The sequence below is a fragment of the Chlorocebus sabaeus genome, chromosome 2, assembly GCF_047675955.1.
Source record: "Chlorocebus sabaeus isolate Y175 chromosome 2, mChlSab1.0.hap1, whole genome shotgun sequence".
Lineage (NCBI taxonomy): Eukaryota > Metazoa > Chordata > Mammalia > Primates > Cercopithecidae > Chlorocebus > Chlorocebus sabaeus.
Window position 1 is genome coordinate 4,092,594 of NC_132905.1, and position 26,926 is coordinate 4,119,519.

General features: G+C 48.2%; 1 long non-coding RNA gene across 1 annotated transcript; it reads right to left on the reverse strand.

Moving 5' to 3' along the window:
- Positions 1–14,065: 14,065 nt before the first annotated feature.
- Positions 14,066–16,066, reverse strand: LOC119618419 (uncharacterized). The gene is made up of 2 exons (XR_005234726.2): positions 15,986–16,066; positions 14,066–14,676 (listed from the first exon to the last, which is right to left on the reverse strand). It is a non-coding gene; the product is annotated as an uncharacterized lncRNA (long non-coding RNA).
- Between the last annotated feature and the right edge of the window lie 10,860 nt (positions 16,067–26,926).

The window sequence follows — 26,926 nt, forward strand, 5'->3', positions numbered from 1 at the left end:
AATGCATGCATGAGAAAACTTTCTATTCCCACCAGTGGGTGACTAAGAAAAATGCAGTACGTGCTTGAATAACTGCTCTGCAGAAGTTAAACATGAAGGTGAAATATATTTATTGATTGGTAATATTACCTTTGACATTTTCATTAAGGCATTTCATTTGTGACATTTACAAAAGGCAGGTGCCAGCATATAATGTGATGTCAATTACATAAAATTATACACATGTATCTTTATTTGTATCAATATATGTCAAAGGATTGTTCACTCTAGCTCTTTCCTAAAACCATCATAGCCCCCAAAGTTTGCATGGTTCATTCTGTCTCACTGTTGAGAAGATTGTCTCAAAATGATACCACTTGGAGCTCTTTTTTCTCGTGGTAGTCATTATCAGCATCTGAAAGTACCTGTGTGTTTCTTCATTTTCTCAATGACTTCTGTGCTGCCTGTCCCATGAGAAGTGACACCATGAGAAGTGACCAGGGGCCAGGGCTGACTGGTCCACCTCCAGAGCCTAACACGGACCTGGCCCAAAGTCCCTGCTTGGTAAATACCTGCTGGATGAATGCACAGTGTTGTGAGACCAGTGTTTTTCAGAGCACTCTCTAGAAGAAATGCCAACCTGTGTTATGGACTCAGGTGTCCCATGGGCAAGTAGGTTTTGGAAACGTGGCATTGGATCAAGCCAATCCAGGGGTTTATTTGGTGCAGAACTTTTCAGAGCCTTTAATACCCAAATGCACATTGTGACTGTCCAAGAGTGTCCCAGATGTCTTGGCTGCAGAAGTCCCTCTCTCTTCAGCCCCTTGGAGCGTCTTGTACCATGGGACAGTGTGGGATGAACTCTGTTCAGAAGAATATTCAGCAACATGTTAAATGGGGGGCTGAGATTGGAGCTGATCCCCAATTTGTCATTGTACTGTCTGTGTTGTCTGAAATGTTGACACTGAGTGAGCACATATCATTTCATAAATAGACCAAGATAAAAGAATAAACATTAAAAATGCACTTATTGTCTGAATCTCAAAATCAAGTTTATTTTCCAACACCATGAGTTCCATTGAAGTTGTTTTGAAAGAAGAAAGGCTGGTTTGAACCAAACAGAAACACAGAAAGTAGCAGAACCAGGTCTTCTGTATTCAAATACTCCTTTCACCATATACTTATCGGGCGTCTTTGGGGAAATCACACAAGATCAGTCTGTAAAATGAACACCCTCGTAAGTTCTGAGGATTCAGACGAAAAATCTAATAAACCCCAATAAGTACTAGCTTTTTCCATATTAGCATTGATAAATCTAAATTAAGTTGTACCATCTAAATATGTTTGCCTTCCATTTATATCAGTCTGCTCAAGTCATGGTCTCCTATACCCAAACTCTCCAGAGCCTGGAGCTGCCTCCGTTTGCTAAGAAGTCAACAGACAAAGGTTTTGGGTGGGCCCCATATTTACTCCTGTTCACCATCAGGAAGTTCTGTGCTGGACTCCCTTCAGCCTGTGGCTGTGCTCGTAGCCATCTGCCTGCCAACAAGAGCTGTGCTAAAACAGGGGAACCGTCAGAACCCAGCCCTGGAAGAGCCTCTGCTGGGACGAATACTGAGAAGCCAGTTCTCACAGCTGGGTGTTCTGTTTGTTTATGGAGTGGTTATTGCAGTAACATCTGGATTCCTTAACCAACACCAGGGAAAGGCAAAGATTATGTTTAGCTGCCTGATGTATTTCAAGGGATGTAGCTTTTATTCTGCATGATCAGGAAGTAATTAGCAGCTTAAACTTGATGCCTTCACTCAGCGTTGATTCCACGCCTCTCTTTCAGCAAGGAAAGCAGTGGAATTCGTAATTAGTAAATTCCCATTGTCTACCCCAAATCCTTAGGGTAGGTGCAAACAGAAGACCTTTCTGTCCTTCCTTTGAGTCATTTACAGTTTGAGCTGCCTTTTTCATGGGACCCCATGATGACTGGGAAAGGTGAAATGGAAACATTACCCAGCAGCCTGATTATTCAGCAACCTTTACCAAGACTCAGTCATGGCTACTGTCCACCAAGCAGTGATGGGATACATCTGGGGGTGGGGAAGTGGGGAGAATCAACTAGTAAGAGAGACAGAGCTTCAAGCATAGTGTGGAATGGAAGGATTCAGGCTCGAGATTGGACTCATCTGTCTGGATCCTATTTCCGCTGCATGACCTCCATTTCCGTCTAGAATTTGTGCTCTCCTCATCTTTGAAGTGGGGAAAGTGACAGTACTGACCTTACCATGTTATTTGGGAGGTCAGTAAGATTGCACACACAAGGGGCTTTGCACCAAGCTGGGCACAGAGTGTCACACTTGCCTGGTGGCTTTACTTCTGAGGAGCGTGGCACACAGCAGTTCCACTGAACAGATAAGCACAGGCTCAGCAAGTGAGCAGTTGAGGGTTGGGAGGGAAGCCCTGCAGCCTTCTGGGAGAGGTCCCTGTGCCAGCTCTGGGTCTGAGCGGGCACACCTCCACCTTGTGATTATTCACTGAATGTTTGCACATACCTTTCTTTTCATATGTATGGTCCATGGTTATATACATTTAAAACATATTTTTAAAAACAAAGCTCAGGGAACTGAAGTGACTTGCCCAAGGTCACACAGAGAACTGGAAAGCAACGTGCATTTGGAACCCATTTCTCGAAGTGTCACCAACATGGCTATGGCTTCCACTTCTCGTGGCAGCCCCAGGCACAGCCTCCTCCTGGGTTGGAATTCTCCATTCCCACCCAGAAAGGTCACTTTCTTTCCACATGTGCACATACATGCACACAACACACACATGTGCACATGTACACGCAAACACACATGTGTGCACACACACACACGCATGCATACACAAATGCCAGCACACACTAAGGGTTTAATAATGGCAGCACCAATTTCATTGCTGACATAATGACCCAAGGACAGTCTTAACAGAACGATTGCCTCATCTGTGTGATGGGGACAAACCTGGGAAGCACCTTCAGAACTCTGTGGAGATTAAATGACAGAGCGCACTCGCAACACTTAGAATAGGGCCTGGTACCTAACACAGGCACAATTAAGGGTTGTTATTATCATTGTTATTGCTAATATTAGCCTTCTTTTGACTTATTTCCACCAAAACACGTCAAATTCTCCCCATCTTATCCTTTGGAATCTGCATGTTAACTCTGAGCAGATAAGAAATCTTGCCAAGCAATGCTTTTGTTCCTGGTCTGTAGAAAACCCAGCCCTAAGCTGGGCTTTTCATCTCTTCAGCAAAGCCTTCCCTGCCTAAGTCCGGATTCCACGCCCCTTCTCATACAAAAGCTGCTACCAACTGGCGAGACCACTCCCAGGTAACACAGCTCCTGAGAAACTCCAGATCTCCAAAGTGGATTCTTCCAGCTTTCTCCAAATAGAAAGGTTTTTAACATTTTTTAAAACTGAAACTCATTAGTTTAAAACCCCAAAGTGTGATTGTACACATTTATTTCCCTGGAATTATTTTTGAGATCAGAAAAAAATACGATTTTCCTTCTTGAGGAAAATCAAATTACATGTGCACTGACTTTCTCCAAGTAACACAACCTCAGCCCTATAATTAATATCACCACCTTCCACAGCCTCATAATTAAACATGAGATGCACGGGACTGGGAGGAAGTCATGGGAAGGCAGGAGGTAGATCACTGGTCTGGTCTCTGCCACCCATTTCTTGGGAGCCCATAGGAAGGGGGGAGGTGGCATGGGGAACAAGAGCGGCGCTGAAGCAGGCTGGAGGTCACGTGATCATTTATTTCCCTTGGTGGCCCATTGTCCCAGTGCCGTCTGGGGCATGAGGCCAGCAGTGCCTATGAATGGCTGTGGAGTCTTTGCGCACTGCTTGACATGTATACTGCCAGGCCAGCCAAGACGCAGACACTCCAGCCCGTGGGCCAACCTAAACGTGAAAGGAGACGGAGGGTTTGTCCGGAGTCTATGCCTGCTGTTCTCACTGAACATGAGTTTCGAGAAACACCTATGCAGGGATGATCTGAAGGAAGCTGCAGAGTTTATTCCATTGGTGTTCTCCCTGCCTCTTGTCATCTCCTCCCACCACAGACCTCGGGCTGTGTGGCTCTTCCCCAGCCCCCTCCTCCCAGAAATGCCTCAGCGTCCCTCCTCCCAGCGGCACCCATCCTCCTTCCAGAAATGCCCACCTAGTGTTCTTCCTCCCAGCATCACCCACCCTCCTTCCAGAAATGCCCACCTAGTGTTCTTCCTCCCAGCAGCACCCACCCTCCTCCCAGAAATGCCTACTCAGCATCCCTCCTCCCAGCAGCACCCATCTTCCTCCCAGAAATGCCCAGTGTTCCTCCTCCCAGCAGCACCCACCCTCCTTCCAGAAATGCCCACCCAGTGTTCCTCCTCCCAGCAGCACCCACCCTCCTTCCAGAAATGCCCACCCAGTGTTCCTCCTCCCAGCAGCACCCACCCTCTTCCCAGAAATGCCTCAGCATCCCTCCTCCCAGCAGCACCCACCCTCCTCTCAGAAATGCCCACCCAGTGTTCCTCCTCCCAGCGGCACCCACCTTCCTCTCAGAAATGCCCGTTCCTCCTCCCAGCGGCACCCACCCTCCTTTCAGAAATGCCCACCCAGTGTCCCTCCTCCCAGCAGTGCCCACCCAGTGGCGTCCCTCCTCCCGGCAGTGCCTTCCCTCCTCCCAGCAGCGCCTACCCAGCATCCCTCCTACCCCCTCCAGCTGTGCGACTCTCCTCCCTCCCCGCCCTTCCTAGTGTCCTTCCTGCCTCCTCTGTTCTCCACTCTCCTGCAGGAGGTGGGAGCCATAGGACTGGTCAGGCAAATGGACCAAGAACAGAAGTGAGCCTGTGGCTGCCAGGCTGATAACAGCTAGTGTGTCTCCATTTTCTCCTCTTTGGCAAACCTCATAGGCCACATATTCCAGGTAAGGAGACCAGGAGGTGGAAAAGGTTCTTTAGGTGGAGTGGGGAGAGCAGAGGTCCACACCCACCTGCCCTGGCTGAGTCATGTGATCAAGAAATAAAACTTTCTGGCTGGGCACAGTGGCTCACACCTATAATCCCAGCACTTTGGGAGACCGAGGTGGGGGGATCACCTGAGGTTAGGCGTTTGAGACTGGCAGAGGTTGTGGTGAGCCGGGATTGCACCATTGCACTCCAAACTGGGCGATAAGAGCGAGACTCTGTCTCAAGAAAAAAAAAAAAAAGTAAGAAATCTTTCCAAGATAAGCCACTGAGATCGTCTGGGTTATTCACTGCTGCCACTTCTATTAATTACTCTACTAAAAGAAGCACATTCTCTGTGCCGGACACAGGTCCATGCAACATTCAACAGACTTGTGGAAGAGATGGGAAAAACAAATATATTTTTAAAAGTGTGATCAATTCCAAAAAGACATCAAGAAGATAATGTCACAGACAACAATAGGGTCAACCTATCTACGTATCTGGGCTGAAGAAGGCCTCTCTGAAGGTGACATTTAAGACAGGATGATGAATTTCTGGGAACAAGTCAAGTGTAGAGAAGAAGGGCAGGTGTTGCCAGCTGTGGGAAAAGCTTGTGCAAAGGCCCTGTGGGAGAAGAGAATTTGAAATTCTTTGAAAAACAGAAAGTAAAAACCATGTGGCTATGGTTTGGTGCATGACAGGACCAAGTGAGGGGAAGGAAACAGGCAGGGACAGATCCCTGGGGCTCTTGCTCTAATTTTCACAGTGCAAGGGAGTCTCGGAGGATTTCAAGCAAGGGAAAGACATGGCTGGTTGACTTGCTAGCGGATTGCCCTGTGTGAAGAACAGGCTGCACAGGGGCAAGATGAGAAGCGGGGAGATCAGAGAGGAGATGTAACTGTCACCCCGGTGGGAGACAGAGGCAGCTCAGGGCAGTTTTAGGAGAGAAGGAGAAGGCCATGAGCTTGAGAAGCTGTCACGTGAATTCCTCATGCGCCACTCAGTTCTCGGGACATTCTTCCTCACCCCAGATGCAAGGTATGCCGTCTGTCCACTCAGAGCCTCAGAGCTGAGGGTCCTGGCCCCTGCCAGCAGCAGCTAGGGCTTCCAGCTGGTCACCGAGCCGAGCATGTGCATCCCATCAGAGGACACTGATGTCAGGACCGTAAGGAAATCTGAAAGGTCCAAGGGGGGACATATGGAGAAGCAAGAAGGCCTCACATGTGTCTTCAGAGCTCAGCACCCAGAACGGGATGCAGGGCCACCAAATCTGCCTTTTCATAGACTGACCTCAGCCGAAGGATGCAGGCTGCAGCACTGACCTCCCAGCATGGAACTTTCTATCTGCTGTCCCTTTGTTCCCTGACTTGTTAGAATGTTGGGGAATGGCCTCCCCAATTTTCTGCATTTTCCCTTCTTTCAAACAGATTTTCTCTTTTGGGGAGGTATGCTTAGCTGCACTGGAAAGTTAGTCTTAAATATGGTTCTGCCTCAGTACTACTTAGGAAAGCTTTTCAAAAATACAGATTCCAGGGCCCATTGCAGGCCTACGGGATCAGAATTGTTCAGGAAGGGTTCCAGAAGCTCTTCTTTCTAAAAACCCCCTAGACAATTCTGAGGACCAGCTGCTTTAGACCAGGACTGAACAGAAATAGAGATGCAGAGATGCATTCCTACCGTTCCCCAGAACTTGCTTTAGGGACCGCAATGCTGTCCCAACACATGACACCCAGAACTGGCTCAGACGTCAGAGGGCAGGCACAGTGCCCACAAGAATTTCCAGCTAGGAGCTCCAGGCTCCCCAGAACTGGCGCTTCTGGCCAACTGGCCAAAAATTTGGCATTTCCCACAACCCCCTCAGGTTTCATAATTGGCCAGAACAACTGGCAAAACTCAGGAAACTACTGCAGTGACAAGATTACAATGTTATTATCAAAGGGTGGAAATACAGCCCAGCCCAGTGAAGAGACGCATAGGGCCAGGCCTGGAAGGTTCCATGGCATCACCCTGTGGATCGGGACATGTCATCCCCAGGCACCTTGATGCGTTCACTAATTGGGAGCTCACCTGAGCCCATGTCCAGAATTTTTATTGGAGTTTCATTACAGAGGCATGATTGATCAACTCACTGGCCACGCAATTAAACTCAGTCTCCAGCCCTCCTCCCCTCGCTGGAGGACTGACGTCGTGTTGGTCAAAGCCCCAAGTCTCCAATCACCAGGTTCACCTTTCTGGTGTGGTCGGCTTCCATCCTGGTAATTTCATGAGCATAAACTCAGGTATGGTTGGAAAAGCCCACCATTAATAACATAGATTCTCCTATTAGGAAGTTTCAGGGATGTAGAGGTTTCCTCCAAGAAACCAGGGCCACTGCCCAGCCAAATCCTTTATCATGGAACCCGGAGATTTGTAACTGGACTGATGCTGTCACGGAAGACAGCCATTTACAGTCTGGCCTCTGGCAGAATCCACTGACAATAGCCTTGAGACCTCCACCTCCTTGTTAGTGGCCACAGACGCCTGGAGTAAAACAGAGACAGTAAGGACTCTGGCCATTTATCATGGGGTGTGGGTTCTGTGGTGATGACAGTTGAATTGGAGGAGGATTTAGAGAACATTCTGGAAGGAGATCTGCATGCATTTCAGGGAAATTTCCTCTTTAAGTTGTGCTTCCTTCCAGAACATTCTGGAAGGAGGTCTGTGCACATTTCAGGGAAATTTCCTCTTTAAGTTGTGCTTCCTTCCAGAACATTCTGGAATGAGGTCTGTATGCATTTTAGAGAAATTTCCTGTTTAACTTGTGCTTCCTTCTAGAACATTCTGGAAGGAGGTCTGTATGCATTTCAGGGAAATTTCCTCTTTAAGCTGTGCTTCCTCAGCACCAGAGTGCCTGGGGAGCTTTCCCACTTCCTGCAGGGTGGGCTGGGTTCTGTGGGTTCGTGCTGCTCCTGGATCACAAGCAGGCACAGCTTCAAAAGCAAAGGGGTGGAGGACCAGGTCACATCCTGGCACGGGAGACAATGTCTACACCACAGTCCGTGACACCAATGACCATCCATCCCATAGTGGACTCTAGGTATCATCCTTCCATAGCAACTCCAGGCCCTCCACCCCAGCCTCATTTCTTGTGACTTTCAATGGGAAACTAGGAGAGAGAATAAATTTTGGTTTTTTATTAAAGAGGACCACAATCGAGGGAATTAAATTGTACTTATGTAAGGCTGTTCTCTCCCAGTCTTGAGGGGAGAGGTAATTTCACAAATTAGCCCAAGAACCCTGAGACTGAGTTAGGTCCACCGAAGCCAGAGTCCTATTCCCTTCACTGCAGAAGGCGTGGGCCTACGCATTTAACATGTTTTCTGCTCAGAGGACACCCTCCCTCGGGCCTTTTCAAATCCCTCCAATTTTTCTCCAAGCAGCCAGCTCATTCTTGGGCTCCAAGACCCATCCACGTTCAAAGCAGCGACTTTGGCCAGAAAAAAACGAAAGAAGGGAATTCTGTGTGTGAAATAATGGATTACAGATACAGCCACTCCCCCGTCACTGCCACCACTTTAAAATGAATTTCCAATTGAAAATAGCCATTGGACTATAGATAGCTTGGCGCAGAGATGGCCGGTCAGGCTCCACTCCCAGATGCCTGGGTCAGCAAATTCCAAAGCTTCTACTCAGCAGTTCCACATTCTTCCAAGAAAGTTCAGCTCTCTCCCTCCTTTCAGCCCTGGGGCCCAGGGGCTAGAGATGAGGGTGGCCACCCCTACCCTGTGCTGATGACAGGCACCTCTCCCCATGACGACTCCAGGCACCAAGTTAAATAAATTACAAAAAACTGTTTGAACTTATTTATGGTTTGTGTGTTTTTCTGGTCAGCCTGACCTCTGTGAGCACCTCCAAAATAGATTTCTGTTAGGGAAGATGACTTCAGCATTTTTAACTTTTTTCTTGCCCCCAAAGTCATGGTTTTAATTAACAGTATCACCGAGTGGCTCTCCCTGACAGACAGTGACGATGCAGGGCTGTTGAGGCCCGGCAAGGAATGAGCCAAGCAGATTCTGTTTGCGTTAATCCGGCCAGCACAGAGGCTGCATCTCAGGGTAGAGCAACTACAAAATGAGCTTTCGGGCCACGAGCATCTTCCAGCAGAATCTGGGGGTGTCAAGGCTGCCAGACACAGCAGGCATGCCCGCCTGATCCCATGTTGGACAGGCAGGGCTCGTGGCTACCCCAGCTTGCTGTGGCGAAGGGTGCAGAGAATCCCAGCTGCAGCTGGTTCCTGACAGGCCAGGCAGCACTTTGGCACTGCAGATTCATCGTCTTCTCCGGCACCCAGCTTGAGTGCCAGCCTTGAAAAAATCAATCAGCTGTGGCTCTAATTAATTATAAGCTCTGAGCACCCTGAGCCTGTGCCATGAGACAGGCTGAGCTCTGCATCCTGGCTTGGTGGAGCCCCTGGATGTGACCGGCCTCCTGCTGCAGTGTAACTGCAAAACGCCTTCCCCACTGCCCTGGGTAGTGTGACTGCTGCCTGACAGCGAGCAGAGAAGCCCTGAGAAAGGATTGCCATCAAGCGTTCATGGTGCAGGCTTCTTGGGGCATTTATTCTGTCTCTTGTTAATGGCGAGGTGAGGCAGAGATTCATCATGTCAGGTCCTGTTCTTCCTGATTCGATGCTGTGTTTGACCTTGCCCAAACACACAAAAACATCCCCCTCTACCAGCAATTTCGGTTGAGGAAAGTACAGACACCCCTCGTTATCCAAACATTGTCAATTCCTGGAAACATTTTGGAGAGCAAATTTTCAGACATCAGGGCTTCATCCCTTTATGTGAATGGGGAAAAAATAATACATTCCCAGGCCAAAAAAAACAATCCCCAACCAATTTTCCAAATATCTCTTAAAACACTCTTAAATGCCTAGATAGCAATGTGCTAAGGAGGCTTGCACAATGCAAACATTTACAACTCCTGCCTTCTAATGAGTCTACATTGGATGAACTTCTGGATGGGGATGTTCACATGCAGTATTTAACTGCACTGAATGGAGTCAGATTGGAATTATGTTTTCCTTCTACACTGTAAGGGATGTGTGTAAAATGTTAACTGCACAAATGAGGTAACAGGTGAAAGACAGAAGCTAGGTTAATCCAGCTTGGGAGGAGCAACATGGGAGCTAGAAACGGCTATAGACCCCAAGGAAAGGGAGGGAGGGGAGGAGAGTGACACTGCAGAGCGGCTCTAAATGATCTGGCAGGATCCCAATGGGCAGGGAGCTGAGATGTCCACTGCCGTGCACCCACCCTCTAGTGGGCACCTCCAGGCACTTTCTTATTCTGAGTGAACTTGGGTAAAACGTTAACACATTGTTAAGGTAGATAATTTAGATCAGGAAAAACTGGGGTAGGCAGAGGGATCAGTACTGGTTTTGCCTCCCAAAAGGTAATTGGGCAATGAGTGTGTGTGGCAGGGACAAATGCGTTCGGACGCTAGATGTTCAGCCCTCCTCTTCCCCTGCCCACTAAAGAAAATGTCACGTGTGCCGTTTGCCGTTTAGCATGTCCGCCTCATGCTAAAATGTGGAGCCGAAAACAAGGCCGGAGCCGTGAGGACTGGCTCCGCGGAGCCTCTGGGAAAGAAAAGGGCTCTGGAAAAGCTCCAGAGTGAGACCATGGGAGGGGAGAAACACGGGGTGAGAGAATCGGAGGGAAAGTCAGACAGAGGTTTAGAGGAGTCGAAACAACTGGATCTCCTCAAAGGGTCTGGATGAACTCAAGTCATTTTTCCAATTGCTTTGAGTGTCTGTTGCTTCTCTTAGCGGGATGCTGACTTCAGAGCAAGGCAGATGGGGCCGCAGAGAGTTTCAGGTTAGGCTGGGACGTTCAGCTCAGTCTGCTCAGATTTAATTTGGGCAGCAGCATTCACTTTTTAAGGGTGCTATAGGTGCCGCCAGAAAGTCTAGTGTTCAAAAGTGTGCTACAAACACAAGGAGGCTGAGTGCCACCTTGTGACCCTGTCACAATACCTAGTTACCCATCCACCCCAACGCACCTGAGCTTCCCCAGGGCGGCCACGTTCACAATCCCCTGCTCTCTGGTGGTGTTGCAAGCACTCCACCATGAACATGTTTCAACTGGGTCTTCTTAGTGTTGACGAGAAACTAAGCCCAGAGGGAACAGGCAGTTCCCCCAGGCTCCCTCAGGACGTGGTGAGTGTGGGATCTGGACCCGGGCAGGCTGGCTCTGCAGCCAGGCGCTTCACTGCAGCTGCCCTTCAAAGAATGCCTGGCTGTGGAAGACTGCACCCTGAACCCCCTCCTGTCGCCACTCATGAGGCCTGTCCTCCCCTGCGTGGCTCACACTTGACCTCCTGTCACCACTCATGAGGCCTGTCCTCCCCTGCGTGGCTCACACGTGCAAGTCATTGGCAGGACTCACCTGACAATGTTATGTGTTAGAATCACATAACCTTGATTCTTGACCTGGTTCTGCTATGAGCCTCGCCCATAACACCCCTCAGACCTATAGACCTCCCCAAGCCCCAGATTCTTCCTTGTGAAGCGGGGGTTGTTGTGAAGGACCCACGAGGCAGCACCTGTGTGGAAGGTGTGGCGGCCCAGGGCCCACGTGAATCACCTGCAGTAGCACAGGTCCCCAGCCTCTGCCTGTGGACGCTCACCGGCCCCAGGAGCACACGGCCTGTGCTGGGCGAACTAGAAGCACCAGGAGGTCATGGCCAGGAGCAGGAAGTGACGGTGAACACCGGGTTTTCCCGCCCTCCAGAGGGCGATTCTGACACATGGCGCAACATAGCCGCTTAGACACCCCCGCCAGAGAAACCGAACCCCAAGATCCGCAGTGATGGCCTTGTTTGTGGTCGCCCTCTTCCCCAGACTTGCTCCCTTCCAGGTTTCAGCGCCACTTCCTCACAGTACTGCTGGGCCACCGCCCATGTGAGCCGCCTGCACCCGAATCCTCAGCTCGAGGTCTGCTTTGGGGCGACCTTCTATTAAGAGAGCAGAGCCTGACACCTAGTAAATACTAAGCCCTCAGCACAAGGTATGTGTGTGATATAGAGGGAGAAAAGATTCGTGCATGCCTGCATGTGTGTATGTATGCGTATGTGTGCCAATATGCACTTGTAAATGTGGAAATCTATATGAATGTACATGTGTTTGTCTGTACGTATATATGCATGCATTCAGATATGTGCATGTATGTGTATGTCTGATAGCTGTCTATATCCACATATGTATATGTATGCATATAGATGTGTGCATGCATGTATATGTGTGTGTATATCTATATTCTGTGTATGTGTAATGCATGTGTGTTGATGTCAGTGCATGTGTGTATATGTACAATGAATGTACATGCATGTATAAATGTGTATATATGTGTGTACATATGCATGCATGTGCATATTTAAATATAGCAGTATGTGTGTTTGCATAAGTGTATATGGGCATGTATGTGCATATATGTATAGTCATGTGTATATAGATGTGTGTTTATACATAAACATGTGAGTCTATATCGATGTATATACCTATATGTGTATATATGTATTATACATCTACGTAGATGTGGGCATAGGTATTTGTGGGTACACGCATGTGTACTGTATATGTACACATCTATAAAATGCACATTTATGTGTGTATCTGTAGGTCTATACGTGCATGTGCATGTGTGAGTGTACATGTGCATACATAGGTATATGTGTGTATGTATATATGAATGTGTGTCTGTATATGTGTATTCATCATGTGTGTGTGCCCATGTTTGTGCATGTGTTCCTGTGTGCACATGTGTGTTCCTATATGTGGATATATGTACATATGCATGTGTCCACAGCTGGGATGTGAGAGTCACACAGGAGGAAACAGGTGTTTCCTGACTGCACTCCCAGAAAGTATTCTCCAAGGGCCTTTCAGTGACTCTCTGCTGGCCTCACTTCCAGGCCCCCACACTAGGCCTTATCCCACCTCTCCCTGCCCTCGGCTCCCTCTTTGCACAGGTTCCCATTCACCAGAGGTCCCCGGCTTCCTCCCCACACCACGTTACCCTGGGAGGTGGGAAAGCGGGAAGAGGAGACCTCACAGCAGAGCCCACTGACAGCTGCTCAGTGGCAGGACCCAGGGCGACTGGAAGGAAATGAAATCCCCTCTCGCTTAACAGCCTAATAAGGATTTGAACCTGAGTCTGCCAGGAATTGTCCGTTTAACTGCTTTCTCAGATGTGAAGAACATGTCTGGGCTTTCAAGCATGCCCCGGGGAGGAGCCGTGACAGGCTGGAGGGGAGGATGGCGCCTCTTGCTCAGGCTCCACCTGCCCGAGCTTCTCTGTGAGCCCCCAGAAAACAGCACCGGCCTGGCAGGGGAGCTAGATGCGTAGATGAGAGGGGGCAGCGGCCCCGGGAGACCAGTGCTTGCCGGGGAAATGATGTCAGCAAGATGCAGCCTCAGCGCAGCAAGGACTCCCTTAACGACATTTCCAGCTGACCTGGGCAACCTGATCCTCCTGGGAGAGGGGCCCACAGACTGAGAGGAGCTGCACAGCTCGGAGCCCAATCCTCAGGGTTGTGCACTTAGCCAGACAGACTGAGCTGCATGAAACTGCTTTGTCATTCACACTGGGCCATTCACACTCTCCGAAGTGGAATCCTCACCCCTAATCCTGCCGGAAGGTAGCCAGGCCCAGGGCCCCTCTCTTCCTCCTTCCGCCTCATGTGTTCTGTTCAGCCACCTTGGCCTCCTTCTAGTTCTTCAACAAGAGGCTCATCCCCCCTCCCAGGGTGTGCTCTGGCTGCTCCCTCTGCCTGGAGTGCCCGTCCCAGCTCCTCACAGGTGCGGCCTGTTCTGGGCAGTCAGGTGCTTCAGGCTTCCCTGCCCCCTGCCACCAGCCTCCTATGTAATTTCATTCTTGCAGCTGGCCCTTTCCTACTTTGTCTCGTTTAACTCCCTAGCAGTTATTTTCTTCCCTCTTCCTGGAAGGTAAGCCCCCTGGTCATCGTGGGCCTTGCGTGTGTCACTCATGCTGCATCCTCAGAGCTCAGAGGCATGGAGTAGCTGCCCACTAAATCCTTGAGGAATGAATGAATGATTGACCACACCCATCACATTAAGCCTTATGGGATTATTATCAAGAACGTCCTGTTTAATGATGGGGACACGCGGCCCCACTTCCATCCCTGGGCCTTGGTGTACAGACCAGAAAGCCTGGGACGGACCACCTGTCCTCCCTACAGGGGACTAACTTGCACAAACCAATGGGCATCAAGCACCCACGGGGAGCAGCCATGACCCCTGGGTCCTCGGTACCAGCCACAAAGCCAGTTCTAAGTTTGTTCGGAATCCTGCTTAGAATGAAGAATGCGCCTACACTAGAGATCTCTTAATACGACCCCCGAACACCATGGGATTTTCAAAGGTAGCTGTCACAGCCACAGTGCACAAGCTGTGTTCCTGGCTTGCTTCTGCCATCTGCTGGCCACTTGATAAAAGGCACCGGGGGATGATTTTCCAGTCTCTCTGATGCTCTTGTTTCCTTGTGGGAGGAACTCATCACCTTTCTTGATCTTGACAAGGGCTGCTTGGCAGACCTGTCCCATAAGTCGTGCAATTCGGGAAGATCCTCGACCCCTTGTGGGTGGGGCAGTCATCCGGTCCTGCATCTTATGACTTCACAGGTTAAAAACGTTAACTTGCTAAACACTCAATGTGAAACCTAGGAGTAAGGGACAATTATCTTTACTGTCTACAAACAAGGATGTTCAGGCACAGAGAGGCTAAGTAAGTTGTGCAAAGTCACACAGCTACAGAGTTGTGGAGCCGAGATTGGGACTCAAGCAATAAGGCACTTTGATGGCAGGCACCTTGACGGGACACCCTTTAGCAACAACCATGCAAACAGCCCAGGTGCTCCTGCGACCCGTGATCCAAGGGGTGCCACCAGAGCACCAGAGAGACAGGGATGTGGGAAGAGCAGAGGACAGAAGAGGACACGTGCGTCTAACCACTCGGAGGACAGGAGAAGGTGCCCTAGCCTTCTGAGCTGCCATCTTCCAATCAGGAGGATGGGACCACTGGATACACAATCTCCAGGCTTTCTCGACAGTTCTCTGAACAGGACAGAGAGGCAGGGAAGCATAGTGCTTAGAGCACAGTCTTTTTGGTCAGACAGAACTGGGTTAAAGACCAGACACTTCCACTCACTCTCAATGAGTCCACAGCTGTAAGCCTAAGCTTCCCTCCTCACACATGATGATTAAAAAAAAAAAAAAAAAGCCACATGCAAAGCCTTTAGCATTGTTTCTCGTTCAGGGTAAGGACTTAACACATGTTTTCTATCATTATAACCACATTAAAGGCTCTGAGAAGCCCTGCAGGAAGGAAAACTACTTGTCTTTATCTCAGCCATCCCCATGGTGGCTGCCCACAGAGCCACCATGGAGCCCGCAGCTCGGTCACCCCACGCAGCCCAGGTGCCTGGTCCATTCAAACTTTCCCTCCATGGGAGCCTCAGGCCCTGCTGGAAACAGACTCAGGAGACAAGCCCAGGTCTCCTGCTCCCAGCTCCCCGCTCTGTACTTCTGCTTCTACATCCATCTACCCCAAAAGCAGTTTTCACAACCCATCAACAAAAGAATTCAGAGACAATTCTCCAAGGCCCCCAAGAGGGAATATTTCCTCTTTGGCTTCTACGTGCTTATTTGTCAGTTTTACAGACCAGAGGCAATTAAGAGTCTAAGGCGAGAAGGCTGTTTTTAATAATTCTGTCATTATTCTCAATTTTCAGCACCACCACACATGAAAAACCCATTTCCAATTTCCTTAAAGGTGTTAAATGGTTTTTGCCCTGTGTTGTAAAAGTTTGCAGTCAGCCAAACTGCTGCGAAGCGGGCTTGCAGCATCCGGTCCTGAGCTGTGGGAACGACTTGACCGGGCCTGATCTGCTGAAGCCCCAGCTCTTTCCTCAAATGTTCAATTCCCAGCACATGCCACGCGGGTCACTGTGGATTTCAGGGTGGACTCACAGCGCTGCTGGGTGTTGCAGTCCACGCAATTTCACAAGACTCAGTGCAGGGCACCTCCACCCGCCCAGGCTCAGGCAGGATGTGAACCGGAAACCACTCTTTCCTGCCGGTCAGCACCCAGGAACTGATTAAGTAACCTGGTGCCCAGCCCCTCTGACAGCCACAGAGCCAAGAAGAGGGAAGTGAGGCGGCATCCAAGGCGGCCCCTGCAAAGAACTAAGCAAGGCAAGTTCAAGGGGTCCAGGACTCCACAGCAGCTGGTGGAGGGCAGGGAGGGGCATTCCGTTTTCAGGGCATTGAAAGTCCTTGAAAGGAGAAAACTTTGATTAAGAATGACAAGGCCTGGATGCAGAAGGTGGGAGACCCCTGCCCTTAATAACTGTCATAGTTGCCAATGACAACTGTGATAAAGAGATGACTTCCCATGGCACGCACTTGCTGCCCTCCACGGTTCTAGGCTCATCACAGAGAACTCTTCATTTTCATGAGGCTCCATAAGGACATCCCTCTTCCTATGATCCTTATCAATATCCTGATGTTACAAATGAGGGAACTGGGACACAGAGATGCTGAGGAACTTGTCTAAAGTCACATCATGGGGACAGAGCCTGGGACACAGCCGCGATTAGGACAGACAGGCCCTGCCCCTATGCGCCAAACCATCTGCTGGGGACACAGAAATCAAACAACTCGTGGCTGCCCTTGTGCCCAGCGCCGTGGGCAGGAGCGAGCTGCTTTGAAGAGACAGCGTGGTGACCTGCCCTGCTGGCCCAGGCAGCATCACACAGCAAGAAGGCGGCTTTGAAGGGTTTTAAACAGAGTCGCGTTCCCACGTCCACAGAGAGAGGGCTGCAAGCCTTTGTGTTTTCCACACTGTGTTATACGGCGTTGGGGTTCACAAACCTGCCCCGGAAGCTGCTCATGGGCAAATGGACGACCATGGGTGGGGAAGGAAATTTCCCTCAAATACACACATGCTTCACCTTGAGCAGCCAAGCTGTTGGTGTGTTTGTGTGTATTCATGTGTGTGTGTATGTGTGTGTGTCTTAGGCCTAATGGTTCATTGAGTTTAAGGATCTCTCAGCTCCCTTTCAGCCCAAATGTTTCGTAATTTGGTGATTAGCGCACAGTGACCAGGCAATACACACACGTTCATCAAAATGCACCAATGAGACAGAGACAGGAGAGGATGTTTTGGCAGCAAACAAACCTCCAGGAGGCACAGTACACCCCCATCCCCGGCCCCAACCTCAGAGAGACAATCGGGGAAACAGAGGACATTAGTATGAAATGACCAAAGAGACTTACCAAGCAACATCAGACTCCCTGCGACATGTGTGCTGATGGGACAGAGTGGGAGTTATTCTTATACTTAAGAAATAACCAAGCATTCTGCATGCCCAAAGCCAATTCGGGTTTTAAATATCTTTCATAATTTTTCTGACTATGGAGGTAATAGATCCTCAGGGCATAAAATTTAGAAATTGTACAAGAGTATTTTTAAAAATACAACCATTGAGCAATAACCATTATAAACATTTTACTGTCTTCCTTTCTTGTCATTTATCTAGGCTCATACAGATATTTGGGGCTTTTTTCACAAAACTAGGAAAATGTTAAAAAATATATTCTCATATTCTCTCAAGATTTTATTATTAGATTTATCATAACCATAAAAGATCTGAGCACTTTTAACGGCAGCATATTATTCCATTTCCATGGAATTACGGTAATGAATCTCCTACTGTTGGGTTTCAATTGCTTCCAAATTTGAATGTAAATAATTTGGGGGCAGTTCTCATTCCATCAATGGCAGACTAAATACAGTTGAGGTTTTGCAGGCACACACTGTGCCCAAATGAAAGCCACAGCCCAGGATGTTGGCCGTGGAGAGATGATGCTTTCAACTGTATCAACTCTTGAAGCTGGTGAACCGTGGCTTCTCCCCTTCAGGCGCTGGCAGACCTTCTCCTCACAGTCTTGGCTCTTTGCTGGGCTGACAACTCCCTACTTGCCCTGCAGGCCTTCCCTGAGCTCTGGGGTCTTCTTTCTGCCCGCTTCCATAGCTCCCTGTGGCTGCCGCATCTCAGCACTGACATCCTACGTGACTCTTTGTCCACACCTACCTCCCTGGACCATGCACCCCTTGTGAGCTAGGTCTTTGTCTTCCACATGGAAGTTCTCACTAACCACTTGAATAAAGGAATGAATAAACAAATGAATGAACAAACAGTCTAACAAACAGTCTAACAAAGAAGGAGCACATGGGCTGACCTTGCAGGGCTCTCAGGCCGAATCCTGGAGGCGCCTTCTGCAGCGTTTCTGTCTCCCAGCCGCTTTACCTGTTGCTCAGGCTGCTCCTCAGAAGTGGCGCCTGCAGGAAGCGCGGGCTTGTTTGTGCTGGCTCCATGTTTGTTTGCATTTAGGATCACGGAGTTTACTCAATTAAGAAACAGAGTGGAGAGGAGGCACTGCCTCTATTTAGCACACAAAACAAAGAGAGGAAAGGGGAAGATGCCTAGGGCAGATTTCTCCCCCTTTCAGTCTTAAATAAATAACCAGTTTCCCGATGCTAATTTTTCCTCTTTATGATCTTGTCCATCTGTGCACGGCCATGAGGTCTGATCCCCTGTGGTCCCGAACGCCACGTGGCAATGAGTTTCCAGGCCACGTCCCTATTGCACCAGAACAGCCCACGTGTGTCTTTGTGAGCATGTTCATAGTTAACCTTGTTGATCATTACATGAAGGTATTTAATCCTTACAACAAGCCTGGGAGATAGGAACTCTTACTGTCCAAATTGCACAGACGGGGAAGCTGAGACACAGAGAGGTAAAGTAACTTGCTCAAGGCCACACAGCCAGCAATGGCAGAGCCTGGATTTTAATCCTGAAAATCTACCTTCAAAACCTGTACCTGTGATCACCAGCTAGCCCTCAATAGCCAACGTGCTGATTTCTCAAGAAATTCCAGCACATTTCCGCCATATATAATCAGTCTGTTATTTCCAGGGAATATAAATGCCTTGGGTTTAATTTAATGAAAGCTGTTATCGGAAAAGATACACCAAGATAATTAATTCCTTAAACAATGGAAATGATGCTGCAGTTGTGCACAATTTTGTTTTAAACTGGAGGTCTCCCACCTCTGGAAGAGGGTGTGCTAGAAAGCTGAGAATCCCCGAAAGAGAATCGGGGAGTGAGTCTGGAGGCTGCACGGGCCTCAGGGTCATGGAAGGTATGCTAGTGTGTGGGTGCCAGACCCGGAAGGGGGTGCCAAGATCACCTGGACCAGAGCATCCAGAGAGCTGGACAAAGCTCTCAGAGATCCTTCCCTGCTTTGAAATGAGATAACCAATCCAGGGTAGAAGTCCATCCTGGAGCCATGGCAGAGAGAGGACGAGGACCCAGCCCGCCAGCCCCTTTTTGAGGCTGGGACTTTTTGTTACCTCTACAGGATGGTATCATAAAGCGCCCCCGGCACAGGGCCAACTGGCATCAGTAGGTCAGTTCTGCAGGTTCAGAGGTTAGTTTTAGCCTTCTTACCCTTTATGATAGCACCCTGATCCCCCCGCCCCAACTTCCTATTGTGTGAGTCCTGCTGGGTGGGACTCTCCAAACAAGATCCCACCCTGCCCAGAGGGGAGGCACATAACCTGAGCAGATCCACTGGACCCTCTTGCTCAAGGTCCCCACCTTTGAGGAGAAGACCCCTAAAAGAGTAGAAAAGGTGCCTATTTCTTCTGGCCACAGCCCTGAGGCCTTCTGGACACCAGAGTGCCTAGGCTCTGGTTCTTTCTAGGTCCATTTCTCCAGCTTCTGCCCTAAATTTGTGCATTTCCCCAAGCCCTTCCAGCAAATGCCCTCTCTGCTTCCCTGTTACTCTGGCTGTTGCTGACACTCAGGGCCCCTAGCAAAGCAGATGCCCCGCAGCTGGTTGTTGAGAGAACAAACAGCATCTGAGAGTGGGAGTGTGTATCTTCTGCAGCACCCCAGGCCCCGGTCAAGAGCTCTGCTTCTGTTTCACTGCCAGGAGAGCTTGGGAGCGTCTCTGCACCCCACTCAGCCTCTGTGTCCCCCGTAAAATGAAAATCATAACAGTTCCACAGGGCAGGAATGTGACTAGAACAAGGTAATGAAGGTGAAGTGCCAAGCTCAGAACTTGGCACCTGGCATCTGGTACAGACCAATGATGTTCTCTCTCAAGAGCCCTGGGCTGGAATCCCCCTTCTTGAACGTCCTCTCTCTGCAGCCTCTTTGAGGCTCTGTGTCTTCAACTCTGAAATGGACACGACAGAGGCCCCCTTGAGGAGTGAGAAGCATGGGAAGTGAAATACATCAACACCCCTGATGCACGAGACACAGACCTTGGTGATTTTTTGAGATATACCAGTGGAGACATGATGAGAAGTATTTTCTTTTTTCTAACTGCCCTTCTATTTCTCTGGTAAGTCTCAGGTCTGCACTCATCTCTATTAAACACCCCATCATAATAAAGAGAGTGCAGGGCTCAGCTGGGTGCTCACAGGCAATACCATCAACCAGCATTTAGTTGTATGTTTTATGTCATACTGAGTATGGTTTCTTCCCATTCCTAGAAAGTCTTACTAGTTTTCCACTTGGAAGAGTTGGGAATCTTACTTTTTTATTTTTTAATTTACTTAATTTTTAATTGTTGTGGGTACGTAGTAGGTATATATATTTATAGGGTTCCTGAAATGTTTCGATCCAGGTGTGCAATGCATAGTAACCACATCATGGAGAGTGGGGATATTCATCCCCTGAGCATTTATCCTTTCTGTTGCAAACAATCCAATTATACTTGATTCGTTATTTTTAAATGTACAATTCAGTTACTATTAACTATAGTCATCCTGTTGTGCTATCAAATAGTAGGTCTTATTCATTCTAATTTTGTTGTACCCCACTTAAAAAATACATTCATTTTAAACAAAAAATTGAGTTGATTTAAGGAAAAATCGGAAGTAAATAACAGTACCAGTGTTAGAAGAACATGGCCGAGACCTTGAAGGTGGCACATACTAGATGGTAAGGAGGCTGGAGATAGTGGATGTAATGCAACAGGAACACGGCAGGTGTGCTGTCAATCCAAGCTGTCATCATTATTATCATTAGCCCCAGTTAGCAGGCCTGGTGTGAGCAAAGGGGCCGGTCTACACTAACCCGCTTCCGAAAGCTGCTACACTTTGGAAGAATAATCATCTCTGAGGGCAATAGGGATAATTACACAGGGGATCCATGCCACTGTGCCTGGTGATTAATCACTAGCTCTCCCTGATGCTTCCAAGCAACCCCTGCTGATGGGCATAATCAAACTCTGCAATGTGGGTCCTCCCACCAGCCCACAAAACATGCCCCTCGTGGCTCAGACAGATGTTCCTTGGGTTTCAGACCATGGGAAAATAAATGGGCTAATTCATCGCTGCTCCTCTGAAAAACACCATCCAACCCTGCAATATCCACCAACTCCCTGCTGGCAGAAGTCACCCACTGCACTGGACACCCCAAGAGACAAATGGTATCCTTTGCCTGTGATTGCTTAGTGGACACCTGGGGTGCCAGACCCAGACATGGCCATCAGGCAGAGTTCATTCTCAACCCTACCTCCAGGTGGCACTTTTCATCTGAGAGGCTCAGCCCCAGCCAGGTAAGCCCTGCTGTCCTTAGCCATGTGAGCCACAGGTAGTAACTAGAGACAATGTTCATAATACACCTGGGCAGGGGATAAACACAGGCGGGCTCTTGTGATGTTTGCTTGCAAAAAAATGAAAACCAGCCAGGCAGAAGCCTGCAATATGAAGTGTGACTCTGACTGGAGCTGAACAATATTTGACCCCCTTATCCAAAATGTCAACATCACCACATCTTTTTCCTAATAGAGCCGTGTGCCTATGAGCCTTGAAAGATGATCTGCACTATAATTTGTAAACGTCCACGAGTCAGTATGTCAATTATCTGAGGACTCCACGAATATGATGAATGGAGAGAAAGACAAGTACAAAATTGGGATCCAGGCTAGGAACTAGGAGAGACAGGGACCCTAGGGGAGAGAGGAGCAAGAGGGTGAAGGAAGGGAGTGGGAGGTCAGAGAAAGGGAGGAAGAAAAACAAGAAAGAAGGAAAAGAGATGACTCATATATTAGTCAGGACCTCTCTATTGTAAGTCACAACAACCGAAAACAAACTGGATTAAAAAGAAGTAGAAGAATAGTAACTCATGGAACTGAGATATCCAGCAAATGAAGACTTCAGGCAAAACCGGATGCAGGTGTGGAAACAATAGTATCGGCACCCATTGTCCCTCCATCTCGCCACGCTGCTGTCCTCTGCACCTCAGGAAGGCAGGTATGGAGCAAGGCTAGTCTCCAGCAACTTCGGATTTTCACCACCTTACAGACCAGTAACCCAGAGGCAGGAGAGCAACCCTGCGCCCCTCCCTGAAAGACTCTCATTGGCTTTCCCAGGTCATGTGCTCATTGCTGAACCAATCACTGAATCCAGGAACAATGGAGTATTCTGATTGGTCAGCTTGGGACATGTGATTAACAGTCTCAATAGCAACATGGACAGAAGAGGGGAGAAGTTCCCGGCATGAGGGGTGTTAGGAAGATAGAAAAGGCAGAAGGGGAAGAGAAGGAAAATGAAATTTCCTGGACACCTGCTCTCTGTCAAGCACAATTGAAATCATTGTTTTTTTCCAATTTAATCCTCATCATAACCCTGCTAGATATGCATTTATATCCCCATTTTACTAGTGAGAAAATTGAAGCCATGTCAAACTTGGCCACCTCCAGCTGTGCAGACATATCAGACACTGGGATGTGACAGTTGTGGATGGATTCATGCAGCACCACCTCCACCACACTACTCAGGACTGATGTGTTCATGAGCCCGCCTGGGCTGCTGGCCCATGAAACTTCAGCTCCTACCTTGGCTGATCAGTCAGGCAGCAGCCCTGGCTCCAATGCAGCTCATGGACTCTTCAAAGACCTTTGTTACTTGTTACTAAGCAATCATTGACGCACTTACTCACTCATCATGTAAAAATGCTTTCAGAGACCCTACCGTATACCAGCTGCTGTAATAGGGACCAGGAACACACGAATGAATAAGATACAACCCCAGCCCTCAAGGAAAGACAGGCAGGCAATCAGGAAAATCAGAAATAAACATTTGTAAAAATATTCTGAAGAGGCAAATGCAGGAAGATCTTGATTACGAAGAACACTACAAAAATGTATCTAATTTGGGGGGGTCAAACTTTCTAGATAGCTAAGGCCTTAGGTTTTTTGGTTTTGCTTGTTTGTTTTCGTTTTGTTTTTTGTTGTTATTTTTGTCGTTGTTGCAGTTTTTTGAGATGGAGTCTCGCTCTGTCACCCAGCCTGGGGTGCAGTGGCATGATCTCGGCTCACTGCAACCTCCACCTCCCTGGTTCAAGTGATTCTCCTGTCTCAGCCTCCCAAGTAGCTGGGACTACAGGCACATACCACCACACTCAGCTAATTTTTGTATTTTTACTAGAGATGGGGTTTCACCGTACTGGTCAGGCTGGTCTTGAATTTCTGACCTCAGATGATCCACCTGCCTTGGCCTCCCAAAATGCTAGGATTACAGGCGTGAGCCACCGTGTCTTAGGTCTTTAAGAATAAAACTGGCTACAGTGAGCTACAATTGCACCACTGCATTCCAGCCTGGACGACAGAGCAATACCTTGTGTCTAAAATAAAAATAAACATAAAATAATGGGAGTCCTTCCAGGATAGAAATATTTCTTAACTGTAGCACATACTTTTCCTGACTACCTGAGTGGCATCTGCTGCACCCAGTGGAACCTTCCTTGATGACTTAGGGTCTTCATGGTCAACATGAGTGATGTAATGAACTGAGTGGCCTCACAGTGGACCTGGCTGCCCAGGGGCAAGTACTGGAAGCACTGGGGGAGGCTACATCTCCCTGTGGGTGAGATCTTGTAGGTGTATTGAAAAGAATGCGGGATTCTGCAGAGATTCTCAACAGGGGGTGATTGTGTTCCCCAAAGGATATATGGCAATGTCTGGAGACATTTGTGGTTATCAAAACTAGGGAAGGAGAGGTTGCTGCTGGAGTCCAGTGGGCAGAGGCCAGGGATGTTGCTAAACGTCCTACAATGCACATGATGGCCCCATACAATACAGAATTATCCAGCCACAAATGTCAGTGGTACTGAGCTTGAGAAATCTCAGGCTAGATGGAAATTGGTTTGTTGACAGTTTGAAGAAATAATCCAAGTACATGATTTAGCTTAGTGTATGGCAGATAAGGAGCTGTTAATATGTATTGCAATATTCACTGCTATTATCTTCATCACCACCATCATAACCATCACTATCATCATTATTATTCTCACAATATTTTTTTCTTATAATGGCACTTCCAACCTCCTGTATTCCATTCGGGCAATGGTAACAAGGATTGCTGGGTTAGACCTGCATCATCAGAGCGCACACATTGTTGTTCCGTCACTAACTCCTAAGATGACTTTCAATACATTACCCTGATCCTCCTAAGGAGCTCAAGATGCTCACCTATAAAATGAGCAAACTGCTGTCCTCTTCATATGATGAAGACAGAGCTCAGTGCACATTAAGTTTCCTACTGTGAATTTCTTTGAATGTCACGGTGAAAAACCAGGTTATACATCCAAGAAAGTAGATTCCCATATTCCTCCATGGCTGTCAGTTTCACTGCTGGAAACACCACAGCTATGACCCTGACTAACCTTCAGCTACGTTCCTCTCTTGCAATCCTCCAGCCCTTCAGCATCCGGACAAAATAACTGTCCCCTGCCCACCCCCTGCAGCACACATAATCTCCATGGACTATCTAGCCCTCTACAGAAGATTTCTGAAGATTCTAAGAAGTGGGAGAAGGAGGCCCTGGACTTTCCAATGGTCACCTTGCCTGTCTTTGTGGGGAAAAGAAAGAAAGATCAGACTGTTACTGTGTCTATATAGAAAGAAGTAGACATAAGAGACTCCATTTTGTTCTGTATTTGAGATGCTGTTAATCTGTGACCCTACCCCCAACCTTGTCCTTGCAAGAGACATGTGCTGTGGTGACTCAAGGCTTAATGGATATTGGGCTGTGCAGGATGTGCTTTGTTAAACAAGTGCCTGAAGGCAGCTTGCTGGTTAAAAGTCATCACCATTCTCTTAATCTCAAGTACCCAGGGACACGTACACGGCCAAAGGTCACGGGGACCTCTGCCTAGGAAAGCTAGGTATTGTCCAAGGTTCCTCCCCATGTGATAGTCTGAAATATGGCCACCCGTGAAGGGTCTGTGCTGAGGAGGACTAGTACAAGAGGAAAGAAGGCCTTTTGGCGGATGTTGGCAGTTAAGATAAAGAAAAGCATCTGTCTCCTGCCCGTCCCTGGGCAATGGAACATCTCGGTGTAAAACCCGATTGTATGCTTTGTTTACTGAGAAAGGAGAAAACCGCCTTAGGGCAAAAGGTGGGACTTGCTGGAACAATGCTGCTAAAAGGTTTATGGAGATGTTTGCATATGCATATCAAGGCACAGCATTTTCCTTTGAACTTATTCATGTCACAGAGATCTTTATCCATATGTCTTACTGCTAATTTTCTCCCTACAATGATCCTATTGTCCTGCCACTCCCTTATCTTTAAGATGGTAAAGATAATTATCAATAAATACTAGGGAACTCAGAGACGGGTGCCGGCGTGGGTCCTCTGTATGCTGAGCGCTGGTCACCTGGGCCCACTTTTTCTTTCTCTATACTTTGTCTGTCTCTGTGTCTCGTTTCTTTTCTCAAGTCTCTCGTTCCACCTAACGAGAAATGCCCACAGGTGTGGAGGGGCAGGCCACCCCTTCAGTCCTCTTGCTTTTCTCAATGTCACTAATGTCTTATTTCTATTGTAGTTGCTCCATTCTGTCCCAAATGTGACAGCGCCTCTGTTTCTTTTCCCAATATACCACCTAGTATGGTTTATGCCAGGTGAACCTTACCTACCAAGTTAGTGGATATAAAATCTCATGATGCATTGAAGTAGGAGGGCTGTAGAGAGCATGATGAAGGCAGATCAGAGCAGAGAGCAGAAAGCAGCTTCACACCAGATGCCAGAAGATGCCCTATGATGCCCGCTCAGCCCCTCAGCCACAACCTATCGTGGGAGCCCTGAGCTGCTGTCTCCTCCAGTGCCAGCCTGCCCTGCCACCCACTCCCACACAGGACCCATTCTTCCTTGGGGCCCTATGCCCTGCCTCAAATCTATCTTCAGGGCCTACTCCAAAGAATTGTGTTTAGGAGCTACTTCTCAGAAGACTGAGAAGTGTAAACTACAATTGGGAAATATTTCTATCTCAAAGAGTGAAAAACATTTCACACTGGAACATGAAGGACTCACATTTACCTTATTGTGTAGAACAATGTGGCCTTCTTTGCCAAGATTTCCGCATTCCAGGCAACACTGTGTACTTTACCTCTCATGACAAATAGGCCCAACAAATGTTTTCCTAGGCAGAATGGCTATTTTGTTAGGCAGTAAATTTTCCTTCCACTTCCTCATGCCACTAGCATGTTATATCTAGTTTTTAAAAAGGAACTTCTTCTTGTCCTGGTGCACTCCCTTTCAGAGCTACATCACTGTGGCAACCACTTTCCACTGGGGACAGTTCCGATGACCTTGGGCCAGCCTTCTTCCTGGGAGACTTCTCAAGAAGCTGCTAATCCCCTTGATCTTAGCCACAAATCCATCATCTACTGGATCGTTCTTCTTGGAAGGTATTCAAAATGTGATGCATTTTAAAACCACTTTTCCTTTGGTGTCCAATAACTTGTGGGTCTCATAGAGCTTATTCAAAAGCCATTAGCGGCTATTTGTTTTCCTTCTCTTTTGCTATTCAATATGGCTTTAAAGCCT